Raw genomic sequence first — 17,796 nt, forward strand, 5'->3', positions numbered from 1 at the left:
ATGAGTTCTGTAGCTCTGGGGGAAATCACAGCCTCTCAGAGCTTTTGTTTCTTCACCTGTAATGTAAAGGTAATACTTGCTATGCGGGCCTTCGACAGTGAGCCTCTGTGATGGCAATTAGATAACATATAGAGCCTCCATGCTGTAGAAAGTGCCTCACAAACATAGGGATTTTATTACCATTATAAAAAACATGCTGATAAAAATGAACAAATAGAATAGAATCAACTAGCAAAGTGCTTAAGAGCTCAAAGCCTGGCCATATCCTAATTATGCATTATGGCTATATTATTTTCTAACTGTTCATTCTTAGGAAAGTTGCTTACCTTTTTTGGACCTTAGTTTCTATATTAGTGTGATGGGAATAATGATAATACCTAGTTATAAAATCATTGTTATTAATAAATGATACAACACATTAAAATTTCTTAAAACATACCAATCATATGAACTCATGTACGGAGAACCATTCTCTGGGAATCTTTGCCAAATTTCACCAATGACTAAATAATTTGTATATTTCAGGAGGTGTAAAGATAAATAGGATAGAATCTCTGTGCTTTGAGGACTCAGCCTGCTGAGAGAAATAGCACACAAATAATTGTAATAAAAGCTAGTGTGATAGATGAAGTATCAGAAATTTCCTACTTTACTACAGGTGTGAAACAAATGTTCTTGTCTTCGTTCATTCAAGTCTGCCCAGCTTCTTGGCCCATGGTAACTGAAGGACAACATACAAGAAAAATATTTTCACAATTAATGAGCACAATAAAAATTCATCTTCATAATCTGGGTGCTATGTTCCAATATGAAATGAAGATGTAGATTTTATACTAAGAATATTGGTCATTGGGATGTCTTCCAGAAATTGGACTTGGAATTCTTTTTCCCAGAGTGTGGAAGGATATGTGCTGATCATTTCATGTCCTCTTATTACTACTGCAATTCTCATTACAGACAGGTGCCTATGCCCAGGAATCAGTCTTTAAGCATGGAACCAATCAGGGGTAAAAGACATGTAAAGAGATTGAAACTGAAACCTCATTTCTCTAGGTTGCTGCTATGTCATCAGTCTGTTGAATTCAGATGTCCAGATACCAGACCAAAACCTTGATTCTTTTTTCTTTTCTTGAGCAAGGTCAGCCAGTGTTTACTCTAGATCCTTGAGACTGAGATTGTATACTTCAGCTCTTCATCAGAAATTCAATTAAGCCATCAATAACACCAATTCAATACCATCCCATTTACACTGCAAAGATAACTTTTTACTGTTTTTTTGTTGTTGGAATTTTTCATTAAGAGATACTACCTGAAACAAAGCTTAAGCATCTTGCCCAGACTTTTGCATTAACTAACCTTTTAACTGGTCCTAGTCTTGCAATTTCTCTTGTTTTTAAATCCATTCTAGAAAAATTTTCACAGTGCTCAGTTGTCAAAGTATTTTATGTGATCACTCAGTTACCTAGAGGCTGGATAGGCTCAAATAGTGAAAATAAGAAAATGTTTGATTCATATCTTAAATATAGTGGAAATATCTCTGATACCCCCATATATCACACTGTTTTAAATTATCATTATGTATGTTTTTATTTTCCTTACAAGACAATGAGTCTTTAGAGTACAGGAATTCTATCTTATTTACCTTTGAATCCCATAATGTGCAAGATCATAATGTACAAATATATGACAATCCAGATCAGGAAATTCCAGCATTACTTGTTCCTAGTTTATTGAAAAAATAAAATCCTACCATCTATCTCCCAGCTACCTACATTCCAATCTTATCTCCTGATATTCTCTCATATGTAACCTATACTCAAGTGGATTTCAAACCTGAAGAGTTGCAGAGCAAAAGTGAGTATTCTGTTCCATCTTCAGACATTCTATATTAAGGTGTAAGTAGAGTTCAGAAATATACATATATTATACATCATATTTATATATAAATGATATTCCCAACTCTAGAACAAGTAATCTATTTCTTATTGTCTAAAACGATCTTGCAATGTCCTGTACCAGGTCTTCTATTATTATCAGCCTGTAATGGTAAGCTTCTTCTCAGATTACTGCTTCTCAATGCCCATTTTAAATAACACCTCCTACATGAAACTTTTCCTGATTCCTTGCTTTTCGAAGAGATTCTATGACATTTTGCTTCTATCTCTCTTGGATACTTATTATAGTCTGCCTTGTAATACGGGCATCTGCATATCTGTTATTTCCATTAACAAATATAATCTTTTTAAAAAGTAGGAACTGTCTTACACATTTTTAAAACTCTGATAGACTCTGTATAATGCTTTATATAGAGAGCTCGTTTTTTAAAAATCATGTGTTACACTATCTTATTCTATTTAGCTCCTAGAGTTGGCCCTGTAATTTCCAAGTTGGAATTAGCCTCTACACAGTTAACACATCACATAAGAACCTTACCTGTCAAGCCTATAAGCACGCACCCAAAACTCACCTTAAATATCCTTCTCTTCTAAAACAAATGCATTAGAACAGTAAACCCAGCAGGCTTACTTTGTTCCACTGGGCCACATAAAGTTGAAGGTTTCCAATTATCAGCACAGCAGCATACAGCTTTTATATAGTAACTTAGTCGTATGCACTATCATTGCTCTGAACAAGGGAGAAATGTTAATAGGTAGAGTGAAATGAACTATGCAGATGGACATTACAGGAAGTGGCACCTTTTGGCACTGCAGTTATTTCAGTTGTACAGGGTCCTATGCATAAGGCTTAGAAATGAAGTTCCCAAGTCGCGCTGTGAAGTGATGCTTTAGTGCCAGAGCAAAAGGGCAGCTTGCTTAACGAAGTGCAGTTCTGACACCCATTACCCATTCAATGCAGCAGGAGAAATGAGTCTAAAGGCTAAAGCAAGGCTGTCTATGAACCCAGTTCCTTTATAAACCAGTCTCCCTGATGCCCTGAATGCCTTATGCCAATGGCTTCATCCTTCCCCCTTACACCAAATAGCTTTGCACCATTTCTGAAATGTGAATCATTTATGCTCCTTTTTCTCCCCGTTCTTTTGAAATGGGGTGATTCTAGCCACTCCATAATTTGCATAAGGAATTACAACAGCGTTTCATCTACACCTAGACCTAATCTAGATGATGAGATTCTGGGCTTCTGAGCTATTAGTTTAATGAGATGAGAATTTGAGGGACCTGGGGAAGAGAGGAGGGTATTTTGCTTGTGGAAATGTTATGAATTTCAGGTGTGAGAAGGTGAATTGTAGCAATAGCCTCTAAAATATCCTCCAATTATTCCTGCCTCTTGGTATTCATCCTTTCGTGTAAATCCTTCCATTCAAGTGTATACTTAATTTAATGACTCAGTTCTGAGGAATAATATATGGCAGAGTGATGGGAGCCTTTATGTTCCTATTGCTTCACCCCTTTTTCTTCAACAACCCTTTCCTTCATCTTCCTAAATGTCTCCTGTGACAATCTTGTACAACCAATAGAAACCCTCCATTGTTTCACAAACTATCGTATCATGTAATATGATGCCTTGAGGCATTCTGGATTCTTGGGAACATACAATTAAGTTTTCCAAACCTAGTTCAAAGGAATATATTTCCCAAGTTTGCTAAATCACCTGAATACTCCTCTCCCAGAGTGCCTCCTCTCTCCTTAATGCCTCTATTGCTTTTCTCTCTGAGTTCCCTTAGGCTTCTTGTGTGGCAACTGACACCTTAAATATGCTCAATTACATAATTCTTACTTCCACTATGAGATTATAAGTTTCTTGAGAGAATGGTTTCACATCTTATTCTTGTCATGCCTTTCACTGGGCCTGGAGCTTTATCATGGGTGCATCAGGTGTTCAAGAAATGATCTGCCAATTACTAATTAATACATCCACATAAATGCTTTTTAGCTGATAGGATAAAACAGGCATTTACTTTATTTCAGTCCCTGTTGCATTAAATCTCCTCTGATAATGCATGCTTGTGAACCAACTTGACAACATAAAAGTTCTGGTGTGTGCAACTCTTTCTGAATCTGCCTCCCTGGTCAGAGCAGCCAGGAAATGTTGACAGCACCCAGGCAGCTCAACCAGATCTGACAGGTGCTGCCCCACTCTTCCCAGCCAGAGACCCAAAAGGAAACAAGTACATCAAGGACAGGGAGTGTCAGGGAAACTCCAGGGTGCCATGACAGAACCACAGGAGCCATGTCTGACTAATACTAATGGGAGAGCAGTCCTCAGCGGTCAGCAAACCTCACTTTCAAACATTAGGAAAATGACAGCAGAAAACCTCTTATTGAGAATAGGGAGATAAAAGGTAGTCAAACACAGAGAAATTAAATTAACTCAAGTGTTACCTTTAAATCTTTATAAACTCATCATTGATTTTTTTTTTTTTTTTAACAGAATCGGGGACCATGTTTTGTTTTTTTGTTTTTTTCCCCCATCTCATCCTCATCAACACAAGGAATTGCTTGCAATTTATCAACAAGGACACACAGAAAGGCACAGAAGGAAGCCATACATAGCCATGGGGTGCCTGCTCACCCTAGCAAATCGACTTGTTTCGCTGGCTGCTTTTTCCTCTTGGCTGTCACAAAAGATTTAAATACCTAAGAGCACCTCACAAACATTCTTTCTCTTTATAATGCCTACATTTCTGAAATGTAAGAAAACAGAACTTTTTTTTCTTGGAAATGCAAAGTACCTTTGGTTAACCGGACAGCCCAACAAATCATAATATATTGGAAAAACATTAGTGACTGCATCCTCTGTGGCCCCTCCCACCTCACACACAAGAGTTATTTTCAAAGCACTGTCCTCGCTTCAAAGATGTCACTCTAGTAGTGTCACCAGCACAAGCCCATTAACAAGTCCCTGGAAATAAAAATAGAATCCGGTAATAAAATAAAGTCTAACCTTTTCTTCTTTTCCTTTGTGCTTGGTCTGGTTTCTCCTGCTCACCGCGTGGCCCAGGCAGAGGACTTGGCCTGGCCCTTCAGACTTGAGCTCCTAGTGCCTAATGGCTGCATGGAGGCCTCAGCTTGGTGCCGTGGGCAGAAGTCCGAGCAGGATGCCACTCTTCAAGATGGCGGCAGTGAGCCTTATATGGATTACGTGGAGACGCAGTGCCTGCTGGGTACTCCAATCTGTAGTCTTAAGCAGCACAGCTGTACCACATTTGTGAGAGAACACCGTCTGTCCCTGCTGACAAGAACCCTATAAAGCAGCCCTACCCACAGCCCAGGGAGAAGACCATGCACTGGAGGGCACCAGCTCGCACCTCTCCATTCTCTAATTAAAGAATATAGGTTTCTTTTCCTTCTAAATCAAACGCAGTCTCATTCTACTGGCTCGAATCACACCAGGCAGGACCTTTGTTGGGAACTGATTAGGGAGGATTGGTAATAGCTGTGGTGATCCTGCCTGAAATGAGGGAACTGATAGCACCTTTCGTTCCTCCATTTCACCTTTCACACTCCTAACATACATAATATTTAAAATCACAAATTAAAACAATGTAATAATTCTGACCCTGTATTTGTAATGGAAAGAGGGCCTTAAAAGTAGAATTCTCCTTTGCTTCACAGACTGTAAAGCAGGAAGCTATCTGCCTCAGAATAGTCTCTCTCTGCATTTATCTTTCTAGTAACATCCTTATAGTACTGTTTAAGAAAGTGAAAATAAGTAGGTCAAGGCTGTATATTGTCATTCTGCTTATTTAACTTATATGCAGAGTACATCATGAGAAATGCTGGGCTGGATGAAGCACAAACTGGAATCAAGATTGCAGGGAGAAATATCAGTAACCTCATATATGCAGGTAGCACCACCCTTATGGCAGAAAGAGAATAACTAAAGAGCCTTTTGATGAAAGAGGAGAGTGAAAAAGCTGGCTTAAAGCTCAACATTCAGAAAACTAACATCATGGCATCTAGTCCCATCACTTCATGGCAAATAGTGGAAACATTGACAGACTTTATTTTGGGGGGCTCCAAAATCACTGTAGATGGTGACTGCAGCCATGAAATTAAAAGATGGTTACTCCTTGGAAGAAAAGCTGTGACCAACCTAGACAGCATATTGAAAAGCAAAGACATACTTTGCCAACAAAGGTCTGTCTAGTCAAAGCTAGGGTTTTTCCAGTGGTCATGTATGAGAGTTGGACTGTGAAGAAAGCTGAGTGCCGAAGCATTGATGCTTTTGAACTGTGGTGTTGGAGAAGACTCTTGAGAGTCCCTTGGACTGCAAGGAGATCCAACCAGTCCATCCTAAAGGAAATCAGCCCTGAATGTTCATTGGAAGGACTGATGTTGAAGCTGAAACTCCAATACTTTGGCCACCTGATGCAAAGAGCTGACTCATTTGAAAAGACCCTGATGCTGGGAAAGATTGAGGGCAGGAGGAGAAGGGGATGACAGAGGATAGATGGTTGGATGGCATCACCGACTTGATAAACATGAGTTTGAGTAAACTCCGGGAGTTGGTGATAGACAGGGAGGGCTGGCGTGCATGTGGTCGCAAAGAGTCAGACACAACTGAGTGACTGAACCGAACTGAACTGAAGAAAGTGAAAGTCACTCAGTCATGTCCGACTCTTTGTGACCCCATGAACTATACAGTCCATCAAATTCCCCAGGCCAGAATACTGGAGTGGGTAGCCTATCCCTTCTCTAGGGGATCTTCCCAACCAAGGGATTGAAACCAAGTCTCCTGCATTGCAGGTGGACTCTTTACTGGCTGAGCCACAAGGAAGTCCATATAGTACTATTTAAATGGCACCCCACTCCAGTACTCTTGCCTGGAAAATCCCATGGATGGAGGAGCCTGGTGGGCTGCAGTCCATGGGGTCGCGAAGAGTCAGACAGGACTGAGCGACTGCACTTTCACTTTTCACTTTCATGCATTGGAGAAGGAAATGGTGACCCAGTCCAGTGTTCTTGCCTGGAGAATCCCAGGGACAGCGGAGCCTGGTGGGCTGCCGTCTATGGGGTTGCACAGAGTTGGACACGACTGAAGCAACTTAGCAGCAGCAGCAGCAGCAAGGGAGATCTTAATTAACAGACATGTGCCCTGGATTGGATATAATTGATGTCAGTGAAAAATCTGGTCAACATTTGCCAGTGTAGCACACAGAAACATCTCTAACTGAATGAATGTTAAGTCCAATTGTATATTTAAAAATGAAAGCTAATTTACTAAAGAAATTTGAAATACATTAAAATCTGAGATAGGGTCTCACTGTGGAGACCTCTAGTCCATTTCCTGGGCTAACAAGTTCAGCAATTTTTTTGTCTAGACTAGTTCTAAGTTTCAGTGCTCAGATTAGTTTAAATGTTATAAGTAATTTATTCAAATAATGATTTAAACTATCAAAACTGAAATAAATATCTTTAAAAATAAAATAGAGCTTATGTAAGGTTATCCCTTTATAATACCCCACTCATTCACTTAGATACTTAGGAGAGAGGGTTGTATTTACAGCTAATTAATACATTAGAAGGACTGATGCTGAAGCTGAAACTCCAATACTTTGGCCACCTGAGGCAAAGAACTGACTCATTGGGAGACCCTGATGCTGGGAAAGATTGAAGGTGGGAGGAGAAGGGGATGACAGAGGATGAGATGGTTGGATGGCATCACTGACTCAATGGACATGAGTTTGAGTATATTCTGGGAGTAGGTGATGGACAGGGAGGACTGGCATGCTGCAGTCCATGGGGTAGCGAAGAGTTGGACACAACTGAACGACTGAACTGAACTAAACTGAATAGGCAATTTTATAATTAAAAATGCAGTTTTGTCTATGCAAAAGCCTAATAAGATAATATTTAAAATGTGGATACTGCCACACTATATTTCAGGTAGGGCTTCCACGGCTTCCCAAGTGGCTCAGTGATTAAAGAATCTGCCTGCAATGCAGGAGACACAGGAGACACAGATTTGATCCCTGGGTTGGGAAGATCCCCTGGAGAAGGAAATGGCAACCCACTCCAGTATTCTTGCCCGGGACAGAGAAGCCTGGTGGGCTACAGTCCAAGGGGTCACCAAAGAATTGGACATGACTTAGAAACTAAACAACAACAAATATTTCAGGTTAGGAAAATATTGAAAGCTGCTATTGCAGTCAATGAGGAGCCATTGAAAACTTGAATGTCAATATCAATTCCTATTTCCAACCTCGATTGTAACCTCATGAAGGCTAAATATGATTTTTACTCATCCTTTTTGCTATTTCTTTTACTACTCCAAAGCTTTGCAACTTTCCACAGCCCCTTAATTCACTCTAACCCACTTCATTTTTCAACAGATGGTTTCAGCTCATTCATTTTTTCCTACCCAAGTTAACAGTATCACAATTAACCAGTCACCCAAATTAGATTCTTCAGAGTTTTCCTCATCATCTCCAACTCCTCAACCCTGAACAATATGTTCTCATGTTATACATTCTAAATCTAAAATGCCTCTTCAACTCTCATTGCCTTAGGTCAGTACTTCAACATCCTTTACTTCAATTATTTCAGTGACCATCTGACTTTTCTTCTTAAATCTCTGTTCCTCAATCAATTCTCCTTGCTTACTTGCAAACAATTCACATTGCTATTTTGAATTTTTTTCTACTCATAGAGTGGATAAAGAAGACTTTCCTTTACAGGACACCAATAACATTTAAAAGCCACTCACTTCATTTCAGACTTCCCAACCTATACAGCTCAGCAGTCTAATTGTTGAGTATGAATGAAAACAGATTCTGTTCCAAGAGACAAAAGCAGTATGTTTGTTGTGGAGGAGGCGAATAGGAATTGAAATCATCATTTGTATGGTAGAAAGCACAGCGGAACTAAACATAAATATTTTATCAGGCTATCGATATGTCTAAAATTTCCCCCACTGTCAGTAAACTCTACTACCAGTCTTTCTATATATGTACTTCTTAAAAATTTATGTTAAATGTATAGTGACTAGTTTTCCCATTTTTAATACTCCTTCATAATCTTTGCTAATATTTATGTTTATAAATCAAAAACTTACCTTTTTGGGGCAGCACAGTTAATAAACAAAAATGTCATCATAATAATAAGCTCTCAGAATCAAAGCAATCAGATGTCTCCTAGATAATGCATATTTTTCCTCAACACAGAAAAAATTCTGTGCTCTTATTGCAATGGACTTCTCACCATTTCCTACATAGAAAACGCCACAGAAAATTCTAATCTCTAATCTAAAAGTATATTTGCTTATACTATTCTCTCTTCTTAGAATCTATTTTTACTTCAGCTGTGACTGACATAATACTTAATACCTACTGGAGGTAGTTATAATTTAGAGCCTTTGTTGATGGACCAGACATCAAAAGATAATTAATTTTATCTTTCTGGGGCTACCAGGATATTTTAGTCATTCCACCAGTATGACATTTAGACCTAGAACACAAGGAATATTAGTCCAATATTCAGAGACTATCCCTGGGATATTTTGAATTTAAAGTGAAAACCTCTTAGGTCTGAGGAACCTACTAGTGATTGATATCACTAAGAATTAGTACACATCGCATGGATAAGTTCTCTAAGACCAACCTGTAAGTCAGAGTCAGTGACTATTGAAACAAGGGAGTGTTAAGGTCCCTTACCTTTGTTTTCATAGTTAAAAAAGAAAGATTTCCAAGACTAAAATGGCCAAAGGGGTGAAAACACTGACTCATCTGAGATAAATCACATCAACTTTGAAATGAAACTGAAAGGAGAAACAAAATATATATCACACATAAAATATATAAATATATTCAACACAAGATGTTTGTGTAATATATAATACCTAATTTGTAACATATTTAAGATTATATTTATATATAATTGTATAATGTATAACACACAAAATATGTTATAAACATCCTGAAAATTATTATTTTAATAAATAATTAAACTTTATCATTGAAGCTGCTGAAGCACAGAGAGGACCATCAACACACCCAACATCAAACATCTAATAATTGATAGAGCCAGCACTGCAATCAGACTTTCTGACATTAAATTTTTACTATTCCCTTCATCATACTCTGCTGTTACCAGTGTGCAGTTTATGCCTGTAAATTAGACACAGATAGATGTGGATACATTTTTGAGAGTAATCAAAGTAAGATGGACAGTTGCAGCAACTCAGTGCAAAGCAAGAAACAGTTTGGGCATGACATGACACTATGATTAAAGTACATGACCGATCTCTCATCGGGTAAAGGTGCAAGACTGAGATAATTGGTTTTCCCAGTTCTTCATCCAAAACCAAGTAAAATTCACCAATGTGCACTAAATGTTAAAGAGGCAGATGCTTGTCAGAAGAAGTCACTGAAGTAAGTAGCTTATACTGCATGGAGGTTACCTCTAATACACAGAACACTAGCATTTTGAAGTAAAAAGCGATTTAGCTTGACATCTATGCCTACCAACTTGATCAAAAAAGAGGTTTGGAAGGCAGCTACTGTCAAAAAAAATATGCATTTTTTGGTTCCTAAAGAAAACATTCGATGTTATTGCAGCATAAAAAATAATAAATTTAAAACAGCACAACAGTTGAAATTATTTTGCAAGACATGGCTGATTTTGATCCTATTCTAGTTCTGCATCTGTGCACAATTTGACACAGCAAAAAAGATAACAAGTAGCTCAGAATGATAATAATAATAGCAATGATAATAATGAATATTCTGACCTTTTGTGTTTATTCCAGCCTTTAAGGCACAATAATCATAATTAAACTGTCAACACATTATACAACTACATTATTATCTATAAACTACAATAATAAAAATAAGAGAGTAAAGGCAAGATACATGCAATTTAGAGAGATGCAATGGTACAGAGTAAAAATATAGCAAAATATATAAACCAGGTGAAAAAAAAATCAGAAGAAGAGAAGAGTCTCTATGAATGTCAAATCTACCAGAGTGTTGCTTAGATTATAAAAACAGAAATGTCATATAAGTTTTGGACACTTATTGAGGTATTCTAAAAAAAAAAAAAAAGCTAAATCCCCACTTGACAACAGCTAGAAACAAACTAAAAATAAAGAATTCTGATATTTAAATTCCCAAACTTTTCCTTGAGGAAGATGGCATTATTCTATATTCATTTACACAGCAACTCTAAACATTTCAGCCTGTAAGAAACAGTTTTACCTATAAGAAATGATATAAGATATATACACCCTGTCTGACAAACATGGTCCTTAACTTCTAGAAAGTCTATAATCCCTCTGCTGAAGAAGACGTCATGAGAGAATAGCAGGCTAGGCAAGTCACGCAAATGGACGAGCCATCTACTCCCTCCCCAGGCCTACAACAGGATGAGCGTCTGCTGCATCCTGATGTGAATGCCATGATAAATCATGGCCTTAGAATAGACTCTCCATGGTCTCTAATAGGCTGCTAAGAACCAGTCACATTCAGTGTTATAAAGAGGAGAGAAAGGCTGTGCAAGAGTCCAAGCATATAAACTTACATATTTTAATATTGTGCATGTCACTTACGTTATGGCTAAGTGGAATCATCTGCCTTCTCATACCACCTATCACTTCTCAGAGGACTCCATTCACTTCTGTGATCAGAAAATGGCTTTTGAAAATGGCATGAAACATTTAGGAAGCAACTGACCTACTACATGAATATTTCGTTAGGGTACAAACACAGCCAGAGGCGGACACAATTTTCAGGGTCATTTCCATGGTAGAGGAAGACAGTAACTATATAGAGAACCAAGAGGAATTTGGCTAATTAAATTGGTATCTCACAAGTCATCTTCTGTAAAATCGAGACATCCAACTGCCATGGCAAAATGTCCCACAAATATGGATTTTCTTTGATAGTCTTTTTTGAAATCAGTCCTTCCCTTAAATTACCTTTTTGATGGCTATTACCACAACTATGGGACATCATGTGGCAAGTCAGAATAGCTACTGACAAGTCAGCATACTGACTGATGAAGAGTATAAACTCTGGAGTTAGAGTGTTTTGATTCCAATTAGGGCACAAGTATTCCAATTTACAGCTGTAATATTATTTAGTACCTCTAACTCTCAACTTATTTGCTTTTTATTTTTTTCTGCTTTAATCTCTGAAAGAGGTATAATAATATCTGTCTTTTAGGGTTGGTCTAACAATGAATTTTTAAACATCTATGTGGAATGCTTAGCATCTTGCCTGAAACAAGTGATTAATAAAGGTTCATCATTTTTATTACTCTTGTTCACAAGAAGACTTCAACTCTCAAAACATATTTGGCCTAAAATCCATCATCATTACCAAATATTAACTGAATGTCTATCATATGCGAAAGCATTCTATCAGGCTCAGGGTCTTCTCATGCATTTCCACATGGAATAAATTAAAAACTGCCCTTAGAGACATTTAGAGTCTAGAGCACTACCTGTCCATACGTTTGTTCTGTATATCTGTCTCTCAGTTCAGTCACTCAGTCGTATCCAACTCTTTGTGACCCCATGGACTGCAGCACGCCAGGCTTCCCTGTCCATCTCCAAATCTCAGAGCTTGCTCAAACTCATGTCCATTGAGTTGGTGATGCCATCCAACCATCTTATTCTCTGTTGCCCCCTTCTCCTCCTGCCTTCAATCTTTCCCAACATCAAGCTCTTTTCAAATGAGTCAGTTCTTCACAGGAGGTGGCCAAAGTATTGGAGTTTCAGCTTCAGCATCAGTCCTTCCAATGACGCACTACCTGTCCTCGGTGAACTTAGAAACAAAGCAAAGCAAAACAAAAAAGATTTCCCAGGATATCAGCTGACCCATTTCTGAGTATCAATATTAACATTAGTATATTCACCTGGTTTTTAAAAAAGGGGAAAAATAGCTTAAAATATGACATCACTTGATTCAAACATACCACAAGTCTTCATTTCCCTTCCTACTTATTTTCCTGTGACAGAAAGCTATAGTACACAGTTCTTCTAGGATGTGAGATATGCCCTAAGACATAGAAATTTTTTAGTGTTTTATTTTATATTAGAATACAGCTGATTAACAGTGGTGTGTTAGTTTCAAGTGTACGGCAAAGTGATTCAGTTTTATGTATACAAAAAACTGAATATATAAAATATACGAAGTATTGGAGTCTCAGCTTCAGCATCAGTCCTTCCAATGAATAGTCAGGACCAATTTCCATTAGGATTGGCTGGTTCGATCTCCTTGCAGTCCAAGGGACATCCGTGTCTCTACCTAACCTCATACCAGTCAGAATGGCCATCAGCAAAAAACAACAAAAAAGTCTAGAAACAATAAATGCTGGAGAGGATGTGGAGAAAGAAAAGGGAACCTTTCTACAATGTTGGTGGGCCTGTAAACTGGTACAACCACTATGGAGAATAGTATGGAGGTTCCACAAAAAATTAAAAATAAAACTACCGTATGACCAGAAATTCCTAATCTGGATATACATCCAAAGAAAACCGTAATTCAAAAAGATACATGCACCCCAATGTTCATTGCAGCACTATTTACAATAGCCAGGACGTGGAAGCAACCTAAATGTCCATCAACAGAGGAATGGATAAAGAAGATGTGGAAGATATATACTGGGGAATGTTACTCAGCTATATAAAGGAACAAAATAGTGCCATTTGCAGAGACATGGACAGACCTAGAGACTGTCACATAGAGTAAAGTAAGTCAGAAATAGGAAACTAAATATCATATAATATTACTTATAAGTAGAATCTAAAAAAATGGTACAGAACATCTGACATTTTTTTTTGACATTTTAAATTATCATTACTAATAAATCCCTTGGTACTCCATACATTCAACCACAATATAACGTTTCATCTTATGGTTTTATCTTGGTAGAAATTAGTTGAAATAAACTGGTCTCTCTCAGACTTTAACACCTAGATTATAATATTCATTTTTCTGACCAGAGAAAAATAGGTTCAGCAATTCAACCCCCAGAGACATCACTTAGTTTTTATTGTCTGATACTTATACAGAGAAGGAATACAAATATATATGAAAAATCATTAGGATGAATGAAAGTATAATGAAAACTCCAAATGAGAAATAAGACAATAAATCCTGTAGGGATGTCAAGGACAGCAAGATCTCAAGTAATGTTTGAGAAGGAAAAAAAAAAAAAAAAAAGCAAACGTTTTCTAGGAGGAAAACAATTTATTCTGAGCTTATTTGGTCAGCAAGTTTAATCAAGTATCACAGACACTCTATGAATTAGTATGATTCAAGAAAATCCATAGAAATGTTATCTATCATCTAAAACTATAACAGATGTCACACCTATCTATATGCGCATTAATGTGAGCTGATATATGCTTGCAGGAAATCAGTGTTATAAAGTGGTTTACCCACAGGAGGCCTTTCAATATTGTAATGCTCACTTAGACTCTCATTTCTTTTATAAATAAAACATGATTTTTCTATACTTTCTATGAAGCCCCAACATCATTTTCTTAAAAGTTAAGGACTTGGCAAGTTTTTAGACTGAATGAATAATCTATATATATGTATGTGTGTGTGTGTGTGTGTGCATATATACAATGATTTAGCAAAAAATACAAACATTATATCTTGGATACTTATTTTCTTCATCAAATATCCCCTTAAACCTAGCTCTGCATTCTATCACTCCTCAAATGATCATTCACAAAAGGAAACTCTCCTTTCCCAAAAAGCAGTTTGACATTTATGTTCATATCTCTTCATCTCCCTTACGGACTCAGATCTGTTTACAGGCATCTCATTTAAGAAGCATTCTGATGTGATGTGGAAGGAATTAAGAATGAAGGAAATTGATCTGATCTAATTTGATGTAACATAAGCCAAGTGGTTTCTTATAGACAAATTCCCTCAACTGTGAGTTGTTGCCCACCAAAGGAAGCTTCATATAAATGATTACATGGATAGGGAGATGTAAAAATCTGGCAGACATAGCTACCACAATATTAATTTTCTTTATCCATAAACAATATTTCATGATACCAGGTGCGTCCAAGAAAAGTCACTCAAATGCAAATTATAAAAATACTCTAATAGGTACATGATGCAGTTAACCACCCACATTTGAAGATTTTTGGGAGTTTAACAAGTCAAACTTGAAAGATCAACCACAGGGACCCATCAATCTCCAATCCTTTACTCCACAGATGAAAATAGCCTCGATCATAAATATTGCCACAATTTCCAAAACGTCTCAGCTAAATGGTACAAGAGATAAAAACAAAAAGTGAAGACAGCTCCAACCAAAGGCATGGCCTCTCTAATTTTTACCTATTTGGATATGAATTAATGAGTCGTCACTGTGAATTCTTTGCAAATCACATTATATATTGATTTATTTCAATAGCAAATTATGGAAACATGGCAGTCAGGAGTCCTCGGTAAATGGGAGAAGTTCCAGAAGTTGGATTAGATCAGGGCTACTTAAAGTGGGAGCCATAGACCTGTGAGGTCCATGTGAAGAAAGTTTAGAAAGAGTTAACATCTATAACTTCTTATAAAATTTGATATTGCCAGGACATTTTTATTATATTTCATAGAAGTGTCCATCTTCAACATATTGTGACTTTAAAGTAATAAGGATAATGATGATGATGAAATTTTGGTTAGACTACACATTTGGTCCTACTAATGTCCTGACCAGGGCCCAGGGTAGAAGACAAAATAAAGGCACAGTAAAGATGATTTGTACTTTCTCTAAAGTTTGATCTAACTCCAGCTTGTGAATGATATTCTTCTGGGTAAAGATCATGGGTATAGGGGACAGAAAGACTTGGATTATACGGTCTTACTTGCTGTGTACCTTTAGGGCAACATTGCCTTTAAACCCAGATAGCAGGGCACCTGCCCTGGGCCCATGAGTAGGAGGCCCTACATTGTGGGGTACTGCTCTTAAAATTGTCTAAGACTCCCACAGAGTGCCTGAAACTGAAGCCTTCCAGAAAGGGTGCCTACATGGGTCCTGTTCACCAGGAGCACCCATCTTCAAGTTCCCCATCCAGTCATCTCCTCTAGCCTGTTTTTCTCCTTCAAGGAGCTTTCCAGTCCTCTACAACACCTTCCTCCTCTCTCTCACATGCTGAATGAACTAGATACCCCCAAGGGACTCCAGTACTCATGCCTACTGCCTCCTCCTGGGGCTGTGTGGCTGGCTTGACTGTAGGAGAATGACCCGGCTAGTGGACTGATTCCAAGTGATTTGAGATATCTGAAATTGCTTATACAGATAGGGACCCAGCAAAAAGTGTTTGCCCTAGACACATACACATATGGAATTCCCAGGTGGCACTAGGGGTAAAGAACCTGCCTACCAGTGCTAGAGGTGTAAGAGACACAGGTTTGATCCCTGGGTCGGAAAGATTCCCTGAGGAGGGCATGGCAACCCACTCTGGTATTCTTCTTTTTTTAATAATTTATTTTAATTGGAGGCTATTACTTTATAATACTGTGGTGGTTTTGCCATACATTGACATGAATCAGCCATGGGTGTACATGTGTCCCCCCGTTCTGAAACCCCCTCCCACCCCCCTCCCCATCCCATCCCTCTGGATTGTCCAGCGCACCAGCTTCGAGTGCCCTGTTTCATGCACTGAACTTGGACTGGTCATCTGTTTCACATATGGTAACATACGTGTTTCAATGCTATGCTGTCAAATCATCCCACCCTCATCTTCTCCCACAGAGTCCAAAAGTCTGTTCTTTACATCTGTGTCTCTTGTGCTGTCTCATACATAAGGTTGTTGTTATCATCATTCTAAATTCCATATATATGCCTTAATATACTGTACTGGTGTTTTTTCTTTCTGACTTATTTCACTGTATAATAGGCTCCAGTTTCATCCACCTCATTAGAACTGATTTAAATGTATTCTTCTTAATGCCTGAGTAATACTCCATTGTGTATATGTACCACAGCTTTCTTATCCATTTATCTGCCGATGGACATCTAGGTTGCTTCCATGTCTTAGGTATTGTAAACAGTGCTGCGATGGACATTAGGGTACACGTGTCTCTTTCAATTCTGGTTTCCTCGGTGTGTATGCCCAGCAGTGGGATTGCTGGGTCGTATGGCAGTTCTATTTCCAGTTTTTTAAGGAATCTCCACACTGTTCTCCATAGTGGCTGTACTAGTTTGCATTCCCACCAACCGTGTAAGAAGGTTCTCTTTTCTCCACACCCTCTCCAGCATTTATTGTTGATAGACTTTTTGATAGCAGCCATTCTGACCAGCGTGCCACTCTAGTATTCTTGACTAGAGAATCCACTGGACAGAGGAGCCTGGCAGGCTATGGTCCATAAGGTTGCAAAGAGTTGGACATGACTGAAGTGACTTAGCATGCACACACACACACACATATACACTCTGTGGGGTCTAGCCCTGACTTTGAGCAAATCACTTTACCTTTCTAAAGCTCCATGTCCTTCCTCTATTTCCTTTGTCAGTTTAATGGGGAAAAATAATACTTATATCACTATGTTTTTCAGAGAATTAAATTACATAAAATATGTAAGTCACTCACTTCAGTGCCTGATTCAATGTAAGTAACCAGTTAAAAATGTTGTGAGTATTCCAAAACCATAATTCAGATGCACTGAACAGATTGGTTTTATATGTACTTTCTTTGCTTAAAGAGAAATAGAGAAATGAAACAAAATTTTTGCTTTACAGTATTTTTCACTCTGGTCACAATCTATAACTGTATAGTTTAAAATATCAACCAACTTAAGTACTAACAATATTTTTTGCAGACATTTTTATTACATGCTATGTCAGTTTTTATCAATTATACATAATCATCCAA

At 37.9% G+C, this 17,796-nt stretch overlaps 1 long non-coding RNA gene across 1 annotated transcript in view; it reads right to left on the reverse strand.

Annotated features, from left to right (window-relative positions):
• The window catches only part of LOC139184896 (uncharacterized), a 269,225-nt gene extending 261,435 nt beyond the window's left edge, over positions 1–7,790 (reverse strand). The window contains exon 1 of the long non-coding RNA XR_011568411.1: positions 4,903–7,790. This is a non-coding gene — a long non-coding RNA (uncharacterized lncRNA). The remainder of the gene's footprint in view (positions 1–4,902) is intronic.
• Between the last annotated feature and the right edge of the window lie 10,006 nt (positions 7,791–17,796).

Source organism: Bos indicus, chromosome 9 (assembly GCF_029378745.1).
Source record: "Bos indicus isolate NIAB-ARS_2022 breed Sahiwal x Tharparkar chromosome 9, NIAB-ARS_B.indTharparkar_mat_pri_1.0, whole genome shotgun sequence".
Lineage (NCBI taxonomy): Eukaryota > Metazoa > Chordata > Mammalia > Artiodactyla > Bovidae > Bos > Bos indicus.